Here is a 14,090-nt window from a genome sequence, read left to right as displayed (position 1 = left end):
TATGGAAGATCCCCTGCAGGACAGCAAGGCAACCGATTCCAGTATTCTAGCCTGGAAAGTCTCCATGGACAGAGGAGCCTCAAGGGCTACAGTCCATAGGGTCACAGAATCAGACACAACTGAAGCGACTTAGCACAATACAGCACATAAGTGCAGACAGGACGCAAGTGTTCCTGTCTGATTAATGAAGAACAATTAATTCTACAAGGTCATGCTTTTCCTAAGTTTTCCACTCTTGCATTCCTTCCATTTGAGTTATTTTTTTGAAAGTCAGTTGTCCAGTGGTAAGAATACTGTGAATGTCTATGTCATAATATAGAGGGACACAGTGATAATCGATTTTAACTACCATTTGATGATCAAAACCCTTCGTGATACAATAAGCATAACATTTCACTGCAGCTCAAGCAGAGAAATCTGCTTACTTACTCACGGGTATGGGCTGATTCTACATGAAATTTTGTGATTGCTGCAGCAAGAAAGAGGACATGGAAGATTGCATGCTAGCTCTTCATATATCTTCATAAGTGACGCCGATAGTCCTGCTCACGTTGCATAGTCCAAAGCAAGTCACAAGACATCACCTAGTTTCACAGGTCCAGGGTAGCACAGTCTCACATAGGACTGGAAGCAAACTAGTGTTTGTGAACATCACACAGACATGCCCAGTTTCAATACTTTTCTAAGTTGTGCAGAAGTGACGAAGGCCAACATCCAAAGTTATAATGATGACCATGATTATAATAATGACACACATACACATATATACATAAATATAGTATATGTTATAGATATGCTATATATACATGTGTGAATATATATATACACACAGTCAGTGTTTATCTGCCTTTTAGCTTTTACTACATGGTGACCTCTACCTCACTAATTTTATATCACTTCTACCTCACTTGGTATTGGTAACTACAGCAACTTTCTTTTAGTTCCTTCCGTATATCCAAATACTTTCTACTTTAGAGCCTGCTTGTTTCATGTTGCCTCACCCAGAATGGTCTCTGCACATATGTTTACTGATCCCTGTCATCCTTCAGGACAGAATTTAGGTTAATCCCTTTAGTTCCTGAAACTATATTATGTTGATTTGTTTAATCTTTTTTAATTGAAACTTATTTTTATGTCACTTATCACAGCTGTAATTATGACAGTATCTAGCATTCCAGCTCCTTCTGCACTTAAAAAATTTACCACAGTGTGTCTAATACAACATCAAGTAGAAAATCATGTGGTAAATATTTTGCTTGCTGAACTAAACAGGATTTCTTGGCCATGTATGAATGCTACTTCTCTGAGAGGAAAATTTAATCTAAATCTCTGTCCTTCTCTACCCCTTCCCTTGGTTTCTGGTCTTTTTTAAGAAACCATCTAAGCAATTAGAATCAAGTCTTCGGAGATCCTGACGGCTAAGCTTCCCTGTGAACCTAGTGACAGGGATTTCATGGGATTAGGGCTCTATATTTTATTTCACCAGGATAACTGCCATATGATTTATGTTCTCAAGCTCTCAGGATAGACATAACAGGATTGCATTTCCCTGTTCTTTTTTTCATTCTCCCAACTTTTGGCAAAAGATTCAGGATATCACAGCAACTACTAACTCCCCTGTCTCTTTCTCGGCTGGGTGCTGACTTGCTGGGTTCACTTGAAGATCTAATCCCAGGATTTATACCATCCCTAACCTCTTCATACACCTTTCATCCTGCAGATCTCACAAAATTCAGCTTAGGATGGGTTGCTTGGCTTCTTGATTTTCTTCACTACACATTGTCCTTGTTACTCTGCAACCACCAAATCAGAATACAGAGAACTGGAATCTGTGTTTCCCTCTAAATTCTAAATTTATTATGAAAATTGGTATGCTAAACAAATTCAAAAGTAGCAATGTGGCAAGACTTTATTAGATAGCACAGGACAGACAGTCCTATTTCTTCCCAACTTCCTCTGGAAAAGACAAACAAATTAGAACTGTTTTAATATGCTGTGTTCCTGGCATTGTTTTTCCCATCTAGTATGCTTCTGTCCTCCTTTTCACATTGCTATTTTACTTAATTTGGCTAAATTAATTTTCTCTAGGTTGAATGTGTTAGCCCAATTACAAACAACGAAGAGCATAAATTTCCTATGCATACAAATTAGGTGATGCAAATCTCATATTGTCCTCAAAATCCAAAATCTTACTTAATACCTCAAGTCCCCAGTTACAATGACTGCTCGCCTTTGACCACATGGAACTCGTCAGATTGTGTAGCAAACTACTTGACTCCTCTTTAAAGATCTCATTTCTTGCTCTGTTTCTCTCCTGGTTGTTGCAGTGTGTCGTGTCTCCAGAGATGAAATCTTATGCCTAAATTTTAATTTTTCAACGAACATGATAAAAAACGATATGATACAGAAAATGCACATCCGTATCCCCTTTGGAGAAATATCTGCCTGGAAGCCAGGACCTCTCCTTGCAGAGATCATGCCAGCCTTTGACTCCATGGTTTCCCTGTGTGTGAGCTTCATGACTTGAAGCAACTCTGTTCTCATGTACCTACTTCCCTGAGAAAATGTAACACCTTTAGTTTGATTATAGTCAAGAGTTACCCTGGCTTGCTTACAACATTCTGTAAAGTGATATGCACATAATGATTCATATTGTTCTTATAGTTTACTTGCTTGGAACTACTTTAGTTTCTCACCTTTTAGTTTCTCATGGGGATGTAGATGAAGGTTGAAGTGAAGACTGATAGGGGTAAAATTGGAAGCCTCTGAATACTTTATTTCACTTTTTATAGACTGTTAGAACCTTCAGCCTTCATTTATAAAATTGGCATTATGATACCCACTTTGCAGACTGCTGTAGGAATTAATGAGCTAATTTTATAAAGCACCTGAAATGATATCTAGTACAGAGTAGTATTCAATAAAGGTAAATGTTATTATGCAGAAGCGAATTTTACCTGTTACGAGCAACATGAAAACTGTCTCTCTCTCAAAGTCGCTCAGTCATGTCCAACTCTTTGCAACCCCAAGGACTGTATAGCCCACCAAACTCCTCTGTCCATGTGGTTCTCCAGGCAAGAATACTAGAGTGGGTTACCATTCCCTTCTCCAATGGGTCTTCCGGACCCAGGAATCAAACCCACATCTCCCACATTACATGCAGATTCTTTACTGTCTCAGTCATTAGGGAATTCCTGAAAAGTAAACACTGATATTAGTTTAGTGGATACACATTTTAAAGTAGTGTACTGTTTTGCTGAAAGTTTTCACTTTCATCTCAGATTCAAAGAATTTGTTAACAAACTAAGCCACTCATTATGTACAATATACAGATATTTATTAGAGAATTATCTAGCTTACTTTCAACATACTAACATTAAAAGGAAAGAGAAATAGAAAGAGCAGAGAATACATCACCAAATTGGGTTTTGACCAACATCCAGACTTAAGCAGTGCTGGTAAGGCCCGAGTCACAGCACATCTGGCGTCCCAGTTGGGAAAATGTCCCAGTCTGCTCCATGGGTGAGGCTTCAAAGACTGCAGTTTGGGATTCCCACTTTTAATTTCAGGATGGACTCAAACTGATATTGTCATAAGTCTGTGACCAAATTGCAAGCTTGGTTTCATGTTAATGCTGCTGGTTTTGCCATGGAAAGCTTTGGATGTTGCTGAGCCTGGACCTGGCTTGGCCAGGTCCCCTCCAGGGGCTCAACAATCTCAAGATTCCTCCCCCATCTTATCTAAGGTGCTGCAAGTCTTGCACTCACAGCAGGCAGGCACTCACAGTCACAGTCAGGGCAGTGTTGGGGCAGGTTAGAAGCAAGGTCAGAGGCCTGCTCTGCTTTGTCTCTGAAGCCTAAACAAGACTATTTATTTAATTTTCCTGACATGTACTTAAACATACAGTGATAAATTTTCCTTTTTTTTTAATAAAACATTTATTCTATATATACATTTTGGGTGCCATGAACTATGCTCTAGGTGTTGGAGCTACAACAAAGAATAAAACAAATGAATATTCTTGGTCTTAAAGCAGAGGAGACAGGTAAAAAGCAATATTTTTTTCATATACATATTTTCACTTATGTGCATGTATATACCTAATATACATATCTAATATTTATGTTATTTATTTTCTACTCCCTTGAATCAGACTTAAATGGTACTTGTCATAATTTGGTGAAATAATCCCTCCAAATAGTAGGACAGATAAAGTAGAACTAAGAATCTGTTAGTAAACAGGCTGTTTTGATAACTTCAGTTCAGTTCAGTTCAGTCGCACAGTCGTGTCTGACTGTCACAAAGTGACCCCATGAACCGCAGCACGCCAGGCCTCCCTGTCCATCCCCAACTCCCGGAGTTCACTCAGACTCACATCCATCGATTCTGTGATGCCATCCAGCCATCTCATCCTCTGTCATCCCCTTCTCCTCCTGCCCCCAATCCCTCCCAGCATCAGTCTTTTCCAATGAGACAACTCTTCACATGAGGTAGCCAAAGTATGGCAATAAAAATCAATTTTTACTTGACTTGAATAAACTCTCAAACCTAAAGATACAAAGTAGGACTAAAAAGGAATATATGAACTTGTTGGATGTAAAAATGTAATTAAATTAGTTGTGTAGAGAAATATCCTCAAATTTTCCTCTCCTACTAGAAATTTAGTTTAGGAATCCTTAATCTGAGGTTTGTGAATGTTTAGAGAGCACATCAATGATTTTCAATAGCTTTGAGGCTCCTCTAAAATTAGATGCAGGATTTTGTTTCTCTGTGTCTAATGTTCCTCCCCTGGTATTCCTCACCCGCCCTGGGGAAAGAGTCTATAGTTTTCCTGAGATATCCCACAAGGGTTGTGATGGGAACACTAAAAATCTAGTCTCTTAGCAACTTTCAAGTATATAAAACAGTCTTGTTGACCAAAATCACTCACATTTCTGTGATAAGTATATCATAATATATAAATATATCAAACACACTGTACACCTTAAAATTACATAATTTTATTTGTCAATTATATATTCAAAAAAATAAAAGACTTGTTAAGCATTCATTTAGGCAATAGTTACAGATGTCAATCACTCTCAGGAGATGAGGTATGTGGTTAATTGTTAGCTTAGTGTGCTGTATCTGATCATATAATAGACATCCTGCTCTGGCCCTTAGTCAACCCCTTCCTCCAGAAGAGTTTATATCAGCAAAGCATCCAGTAAGAAGGGCTTACTAAATGCAGAGTTCTCTGGACACAAAAGACTTTCCTTTGGATCTCAAAGGGAGACTGGCACTCAAAGGGAGACTGGCACTCAAAAATTAGAACCCAATGTAATTGGTGCTAGAGTACATAATCAGCAGGAAGTTATTGGCTGTTTCTTTATTCTATTCAGAAATGTTGACATTTTCCCACAAGTTCTTAAGTGTACAACATATATAAATATTATTTAGCCTCTGTATACAATCAAAGAGCTTCCCTGGTGGCTCAGACAGTAGGTAATCTGGCTGCAAAGCAGGAGAATATAGTTTGACTTCTGGATTGGGAAGATTCCCTGGAGAAGGGAATAGCAACCAACTTCAGTATTTTTGCCTGGAGAATTCCACAGACAGAGGAGTCTGGTGGGCTACAGTTCATGTAGTCTCAAAGAGTCAGACTGAGCTACAAGCGTGCGTGCGTGCACACGCACACACACACACACAGAGTTCAGATCAGTCTTGGACACAATCACAACTGATATTTATAATATAACTTACTGATCACAACTGATATTTATAATATAACTTACTGATCACAACTGATATTTATAATATAACTTACTGTTTACAGAGTTTCTTTAGATACATTGTTTTATTTGGAATAGGAAACCAAAATGCAGAAAAGCTTGCCGAAATCCTATAATCAAGAAAGTGTTGTTACAAGTGATACTTCCACAAAATGCATCGTTCAAATCAAAAATTTAATAAACAGAAGAAATTTCTACTTATATAGTCAATTCTGTTTATTTAAAAAAGCTACTTAATTGCACTTTGTTGTTTCAGACTTTCATCCTATGCATAGTAACCTGAAATGGTTAAATGCCTAATGAATTCTGTTGCTAGAATAATGTGATCAATACAGTTTTCATATCTACTTACCAAATGCTCTAGAATGAAAAGTACTATATTATATTATTTAGAGTAGCTCCTCTTTTCATAAGCTCTTGTTCTCAAATGAGAACATGAAGCCTTTACATATCTCTGGAGTATGCTTATTCTAAAATCTCAGACATCCAAGACACTGATTTCTTTTCTTTGATAATTTTCTGAATATTTTCTTTCATCCAGCTTGGTCTGTTTTTAGCCCTGCTGCAATCACTATGAAGAGAGTCTTTTAAATGTATAATATTTTTTCTTTGAATAGCCTGTGCCATCATCCATTCTAGTATCTCATCCTACTTAACTGCACTTAAGAAAATCTGACAATCTTTCAAGCTTAATATTTTAATCAAAATTCAGAGTTTTATTCATCACAGGCTTTCTTTAGTTTTCTGAGGAAGAGAGAGTGGGGTTGAGAAAGCCAGGGTTAAATATCTGTGCCTTTTTCTAAGAGTACCTACTCAATTTTATTTATCGCTTATTTCGTGTCATGATAAAATTTTTACAGGAACATATGTGAATTCTCAGGCAAACCTCAGAAAAACTAAAGTGAAGAGTGAAGATTCTTTAACATGCTTTTTCCATGTTAACAATTTTTTTTCTTTTCAATTCTCTTGAATTTCAAAAGCAACATTTTTTTTTTTTTAGAGAAAATTCTAGTTCCCTTTGAGTTTAATATTGGATTGTGGTGTTCAGAAAGACATTTAGATGAAGGTTGATAACTCAAAAATTTAATCCATCTAATCCAGTAATAATATCGGGGGATGTTAGAGTAATGATAACTATATCAACAATAATAATCATAGCATGCTGCATGCCAATCACTGTGCTTTTGGGTATAACTATCTATTTTTGCAACAATAATAGGAGATAGAGAGTATTAACAAATACTGCAATGCTTGAAAGTGAAAGTGAAGTCGCTCAATCATGTCCAACTCTTTTCAACCCCATGGATTGTAGCCTACCAGGCTTCTCCATCCATGGGATTTTCCAGGCAAGAATACTGGAGTGGGTTACCATTTCCTTCTCCAGGAGATCTTCCTGACCCAGGGATTGAACCCGGGTCTCCCGCACTGTAGGCAGATGCTTTACTGTCTGAGCCACCAGGGAAAGCAATGCTTAAGCTGCTGAAATTTCACGTTTTCTGACGTATGTAACCAATTCTGATCACAACTGATACATTTTGTATTAATCCAGGTAAAGCTGAAAATAACTATACACAAGTTCCAGTCATGGGACATTGCAGTATACAACCTAAATATTCTCCATCAGTTTGTTACTATCGCCATGAAATGTCTTATACACCCTTTTAAATTTCCAACTATCTTTCATCCTTAATTTAAAAATCTGAAAAACAATTTTTGTTGGTACACATGATTTTTGTGATATGTTGTGAGAGGAAATTCACACAGGATATACAGAGCGTAACTACCCCTGAGGAAATGGAATAGTAAGGAGTTTAGTTATTTGTATCTGTATTTTCTAATTTTTGCATAATAAACATAAATTATCAGTATAAATTTATATATTGATTTATTTTAAAGAAAATTATTGTAAGTAAGCAGAATCTAATATACAAAGAATCAGTACAATGCAGTAGTTATAAATTCTGAAATCAAACTCTCTGAATTTGAATTTCAACTTTTCTGTGACTTGGGCTAATTGTTTTACCTTTCTGTTCCTCAGTGGCTTCTTCTTTCAAGTTAGTGACACTACCTACCACAGGATTAAATGGATTTCAAATTCATTGAATTAAGATGCATAGTACATAGTACCTTGCAATTGTATTACATAATCAACTATTCTTATAAGATAAAAATAGTGATTGTGGTGTAAATAACACTATAAATTGTATTGCTGTTTCTTATTTCTTTCCCATTTACCTCAAGGTAGAATCTGTGATGGAGAAGGAAATGACAACCCACTCCAGTGTTCTTGCCTGGAGAATCCCAGGGACTGGGGAGCCTGTTGGGCTGACGTCTATGGGGTCACACAGAGTTGGACACCACTGAAGTGACGCAGCAGCAGTAGAATCTGTGAAATATCGTCAAAATATCTGAAATGTCCATTACAGCTAAATTATATTGGTTTAAGGTGCTAAATCTCAAAGAGGCTCAGATGCAAGTATTTCTAAGAAGAAAATATTTTAATTTCCAATGATTTTATAGAGTTAAAGTATATCTGGGCTTATGAATCGAGGCTACAGACTTCAATGCAAATTCTATCTCTGTTTAGCTATACAAAGGAAAGCAAGTCCCTAATCTCATGATGCTCGAGTTCTCATTACTCAGGAAAATATTTCCTAACTTAATGTCATTTTTATAGGCTTCTACAAAGGAAAACCATAGTACTTTTAGAAAATATGATAAAATATCTTCATGATTCCAGGATAAGAAAATATTTGTTTGAATAAGATAAAAAGTACAAACCATAATAGAAAAGATTAGTATATCTGGCCACTGAAAATGAAATATTCTATTTGACAAAAGATATCAGAAGTGAATAAACTATTAAGCAGCAGGTATGAGAAATCACATAGCCAACAAATATTTAAATACAACCTAAATAAAGATTTCCTTTCAAATAAACAGATGAATAGATCAGGTTTTTAAAATAGACAAAAGCTTTGAACAAGCATTCTGAGAGGCACCAAACTAGTCAATAAAATGCAATCATCAGATCAAATCAGATCAGTCGCTCAGTCGTGTCCAACTCTTTGCGACCCCATGAATCGCAGCACGCCAGGCCTCCCTGTCCCATCACCAACTCTCGGAGTTCACTGAGATTCACGTCCATTGAGTCAGTGATGCCATCCAGCCATCTCATCCTCTGTCGTTCGCTTCTCCTCCTGCCCCCAATCCCTCCCAGCATCAGAGTCTTTTCCAATGAGTCAACTCTTCGCATGAGATGGCCAAAGTACTGGAGTTTCAGCTTTGGCATCATTCCTTCCAAAGAAATCCCAGGGCTGATCTCCTTCAGAATGACTGGTTGGATCTCCTTGCAGTCCAAGGGACTCTCAAGAGTCTTCTCCAACACCACAGTTCAAAAGCATCAATTCTTCGGTGCTCAGCCTTCTTCACAGTCCAACTCTCACATCCATACATGACCACAGGAAAAACCATAGCCTTGACTAGACGAACCTTTGTTGGCAAAGTAATGTCTCTGCTTTTGAACATGCTATCTAGGTTGGTCATACCTTTCCTTCCAAGGAATAAGCGTCTTTTAATTTCATGGCTGCAGTCACCATCTTCAGTGATTTTGGAGCCCAGAAAAATAAAGTCTGACACTGTTTCCACTGTTTCCCCATCTATGTCCCATAAGAGAATCCAAATTTAAACATGAATAGAAAACAGTCTCATTTCCTGTGAATTTTTTAAAAAGAAATTAAGGAAACTGATAAGATTAGATTTTAGGAAGGATATGGGGAAAGGGATATTTATTTATTGTGGTAGGAATATCAATTGCTATAACTTGTAGAGCAAATTAACAGCATATAAAAAGTTGAAAAATCCCCATAAATCTTCCACCTAGCTATTCTACTTTTTTATTATTAATGTTTTTATTTTTTTTATTAAAGGATAATTGCTTTACAGAATTTTGTGGTTTTTGGTAAAATCTCAACATGAGCCAGCCATAGGTATACACGTATCCCCTCCCTTTTGAACCTCCCTCCCATCTCCCTCCCCAACCCACCCCTCTAAGTTGATACAGAGCCCCTGTTTGCATTTCCTGAGCCATACAGCGAATTCCCATTGGTATCTATTGTACATATGGTAATGTAAGTTTCCATGTTACTCTTTCCCTACATCTCACCCTCTCCTCCCCTCTCCCCATGTCCATAAGTTTATTTTCTATGTCTGTTTCTCCATTGCTGCCATGTACATAAATTCTTCAGTACCATTTTTCTAGATTCTGTATATATGCGTTAAAATACAGTATTTATCTTTCTCTCTCTCACTTCACTCTGTATAATAAATTTTAGGTTCATCCATCTCATTAGAATGGACTCAAATGTGTTCCTTTTTATGGTTGAATAATATGTACCACAATTCTTTATCCATTCTTTTTTTTGTTTGTTTGTTTTTTTAATTTTATTTTATTTTTAAACTTTACATAATTGTATTAGTTTTGCCAAATATCAAAACGAATCCACCACAGGTATACATGTGTTCCCCATCCTGAACCCTCCTCCCTCCTCCCTCCCCATACCATCCCTCTGGGTTGTCCCAGTGCACTAGCCCCATCTAGGTTGCTTCCATGTTCTAGCTATTTTAAATAGTGCTGCAATGAAAAATTGGATACATGTATCATTTTCAATTTTTGTTTCCTCAGGGTATATGCCTAGGAGTGGGATTGCTGGGTCATATGGTGGTTTTATTCCTAGTTTTTTAAGGAATCTACATACCATGTTCCATAGTAGCTGTACCAATTTATATTCACACCAAGAGTGCAAGATCATTCCCTTTTCTCCACACCGTCTCCAGCATTTATTTTTTGTAGACTTTTTGATCATGGCCGTTCTGACCTATGTGAGGTGACATCTCATTGTATTTTAATTTGGATTTCTCTAATAATGAGCGATGTTGAGCATCATTTCATGTGTTTGTTAGCCATCTGTATGTCTTCTTCAGAGAAATGTCTGTTTAGGTCTTTTTCCCACTTTTTGATTGGGTTTGTTTTTCTGGCATTGGGCTGTATGAGCTGCTTGTATATTTTGGAAATTAATCATTTGTCAGTTGTTTTATTTGCTATTAGTTTCTCCAATTCTGAGGGCTGTCTTTTCATCTTGCCTATAGTTTCCTTTGCTGTGCAAAAGCTTTTCAGTTTAATCAGGTCCCACTGTTTACTTTTCTTTTTATTTCCATTTCTCTAGTAGGTGGGTCATAGAGGATATTGCTTTGGTTTATGTTATCAAGTGTTCTGCCTATGTGTTCCTCTAAGAGTTTTATACTTTCTAGTCTTACATTTAAGTCTTTAACCCATTTTGAGTTTATCTTTGTGTATGGTGTTAGGAGGTGTTCTAATTTCATTCTTCTATATGTAACTGTCTAGTTTTCCCAGCACCATTATTGAATAGGCTGTCTTTGTCCCATTATATATTCTTGTCTCCTTTGTCAAAAATAAGGTACCCATAGGTGCAAGGGTTTTTTCTGGGCTTTCTGTCTTGCTCCATTGGTCTATATTTCTGTTTTTGTGCCACTACCATACTGTCTTGATGACTGTAGCTTTGTAGTATAATCTGAAGTCAGGAAGTTGATTCCTCCAGCTCCATTCTTCTTTCTCAAGACTGCTTTGGCTACTCAGGGTCTTTTGGGTTTCCATATGAATTGTGAAATTTTTTGTTCTAGTTCTGTGAAAAATGTCATTAGTAATTTGATAGAGACCACATTAAATGTGTAGACTGCATTTGGTATTATAGTCATTTTCACAATATTGATTTTTCCTACCCAGGAACATGGAATATCTCTCCATCAGTTTATGTTGTCTTTGATTTCTTTCATTAGCATCTTATAATTTTCTGTGTACAGTTCTTTTGTCTCCCTAGGTAAGATTATTCCTAGATATTTAATTCTTTTTTTTTTTTTTTTGCAATGGGGAATGGGATTGATTCCTTAATTTCTCTTTCTGGTATCTCATTGTTAGTATATAGAAATGCAATTGATTTATGTGTATTGATTTTGTATACTGCAACTTTGCTAAATTCACTGATTAGTTCTAATAATTTTCTGATATTATCTTTAGGGTCTTCTATATACAGTAACATGTTATCTTCAAACTGTGAAAGCTTTACTTCTTCTTTTCTGATCTGGATTCCTTTTATTTCTTGTTCATCTGTGAATGCTTTTTACTTTAAGCATTTATTTTAAGGTCTATTTTGTCTGATATGAATTTGCTACTCCAGCTTTTTTTTTGCTTCCCATTTGTATGGAATATATTTTTCCACCCTCTAACTTTCAGTCTATATGTGTTTTGAGGTCTCAAGTGAGTTTCTTGTAGACAGCGTATATATGGGTCTTGTTTTTGGATCCATTCAGCCAGTCTGTGTCTTTTGGTTGGCGCATTTAATCCATTTATGTTTAAAGTAATTATTGATATATATATGTTCTTATTCATAATTGTTTGGGGTTGATTTTGTAGATCTTTTTTCTTCTCTTGTATTTCTTGACTATAAAAGTTGTTGTAAAGCTGGTTTAGTGGTACTGAATTCTCTTAACTTTTGCTTGTCTGAAAAAGCTTTTTATTTCTCCATCAATTTTGAATGAGATCATTGTCAGGTACAGTAATCTTAGTTGTAGATTTTTCCCTTTCATACTTTATATATATTCTGTGCTTTAAATATATTCCCTTCTGGCATGCAGAGTTTCGGCTGAAAGATCAGCTGTTAAGTGTCTGGGGTTTCCCTTGTATGTTACTTGTTGATTCTCCCTTGCTGCTTTTAAGATTCTTTCTTTGTGTTTAGTCTTTGTTACTTTGACTTGTATGTGTCTTGGCATGTTTCTCCTTGAGTTTGTCCTGTATGGGACTCTTTGTGCATCTTGGACTTGATTGACTATTTCCTTTTCCATACTGGGGAAATTTTCAACTATAATCTCTTCAAAAATATTCTCATATCCTTTCTTTTTCTCTTCTTCTTCTGGGACCCCTATAATTCGAGTGTTGGTGTGTTTGATATTGTCCCAGAGGTCTCTGAGCCTATCCTCAGTTCTTTTCATTCTTTTTACTTTATTCTGCTCCTCGAAAGTTATTTCCACTATTTTATCTTCCAGCTCTTCATTCTTCTGCTTCATATATTCTGCTATTGATCCCTTCTAGAGTATTTTTAATTTTAGTAATTGTGTTGTTTGTCTCTGTATATTTATTCTTGAATTCTTCTAGGTCTTTGTTAATTGATTCTTGCATTTTCTCTATTTTGTTTTCAAGGTTTTTGGTCATCTTTCCTACCATTATTCTGAATTCTTTTTCAGGTAGTTTGCCTATTTCTTCTTCATTTATTTGGACTTCTGTGTTTCTAGTTTGTTCCTTCATTTGTGTAGTATATTTCTGCCTTTATTTTTTTTTTTTAACTTATTATATTTGAGGCCTCCCTTTTCCAGGCTTCAGTGTTGAATTCTTTCTTCCTTTTGGTTTCTGCCCTCCTAAGATTGGTCCAGTGGTTTTCGTTAACTTCATATACGGTGAGATTTGCGCTCCGTTTTTTGTTTGTTAGTTTCTTTCTTTGACTGTTTTCCTCTGATGCATAAGGTTGAATGAGGTGGTAATCCTGTCTGCCGATAATTGGGTTTGTATTTTTGCTTTGTTTGTGGTTTAGATGAGGCGACCTGCATAGCATGCCATTAGTGGTTGGGTGATGCTGAGTCTTATATTCAAGTGGTTTCCTTTGTGTGAGTTCTCACTATTTGATACCCCTTAGAGTTAGTTCCGGAGAAGGCAATGGCACCCCACTCCAGTACTCTTGCCTGGAAAATCCCATGGATGGAGGAGCCTGGTAGGCTGTAGTCCATGGGGTCGCTAAGAGTCGGACACTACTGAGCGACTTCCCTTTCACTTTTCACTTTCATGCATTGGAGAAGGAAATGGCAACCCCCCCCTCCCCCCCCAGTGTTCTTGCCTGGAGAATCCCAGGGACGGGAAGCCTGGTGGGCTTCCGTCTATGGGGTCACACAGAGTCAGACACGACTGAAGAGACTTAGCAGCAGCAGCAGCAGCAGAGTTAGTTCTCTGGTAGTCTAGGGTCTTGGAGTCAGTGCTCCCACTCCAAAGGCCCAGGGCTTGATCTCTGGTCAGGAACAAAGATTCCAAAAGTGGTTTGTTATGGCATTGAGTGAGATTAAAACAAATACTCAAAAATGAGAAACAAAAGATGAATCCCAGACAAATGGAAGTTACAAAATCAGGCAAATAATAATTAAAATAATAGAATATACACATATACTTATGCACCCATAATCAAAGTCAAAACAGTCCAA

Source organism: Bos taurus, chromosome 29, assembly GCF_002263795.3.
Source record: "Bos taurus isolate L1 Dominette 01449 registration number 42190680 breed Hereford chromosome 29, ARS-UCD2.0, whole genome shotgun sequence".
NCBI lineage: Eukaryota > Metazoa > Chordata > Mammalia > Artiodactyla > Bovidae > Bos > Bos taurus.
This window is presented reverse-complemented; position numbering follows the sequence as displayed.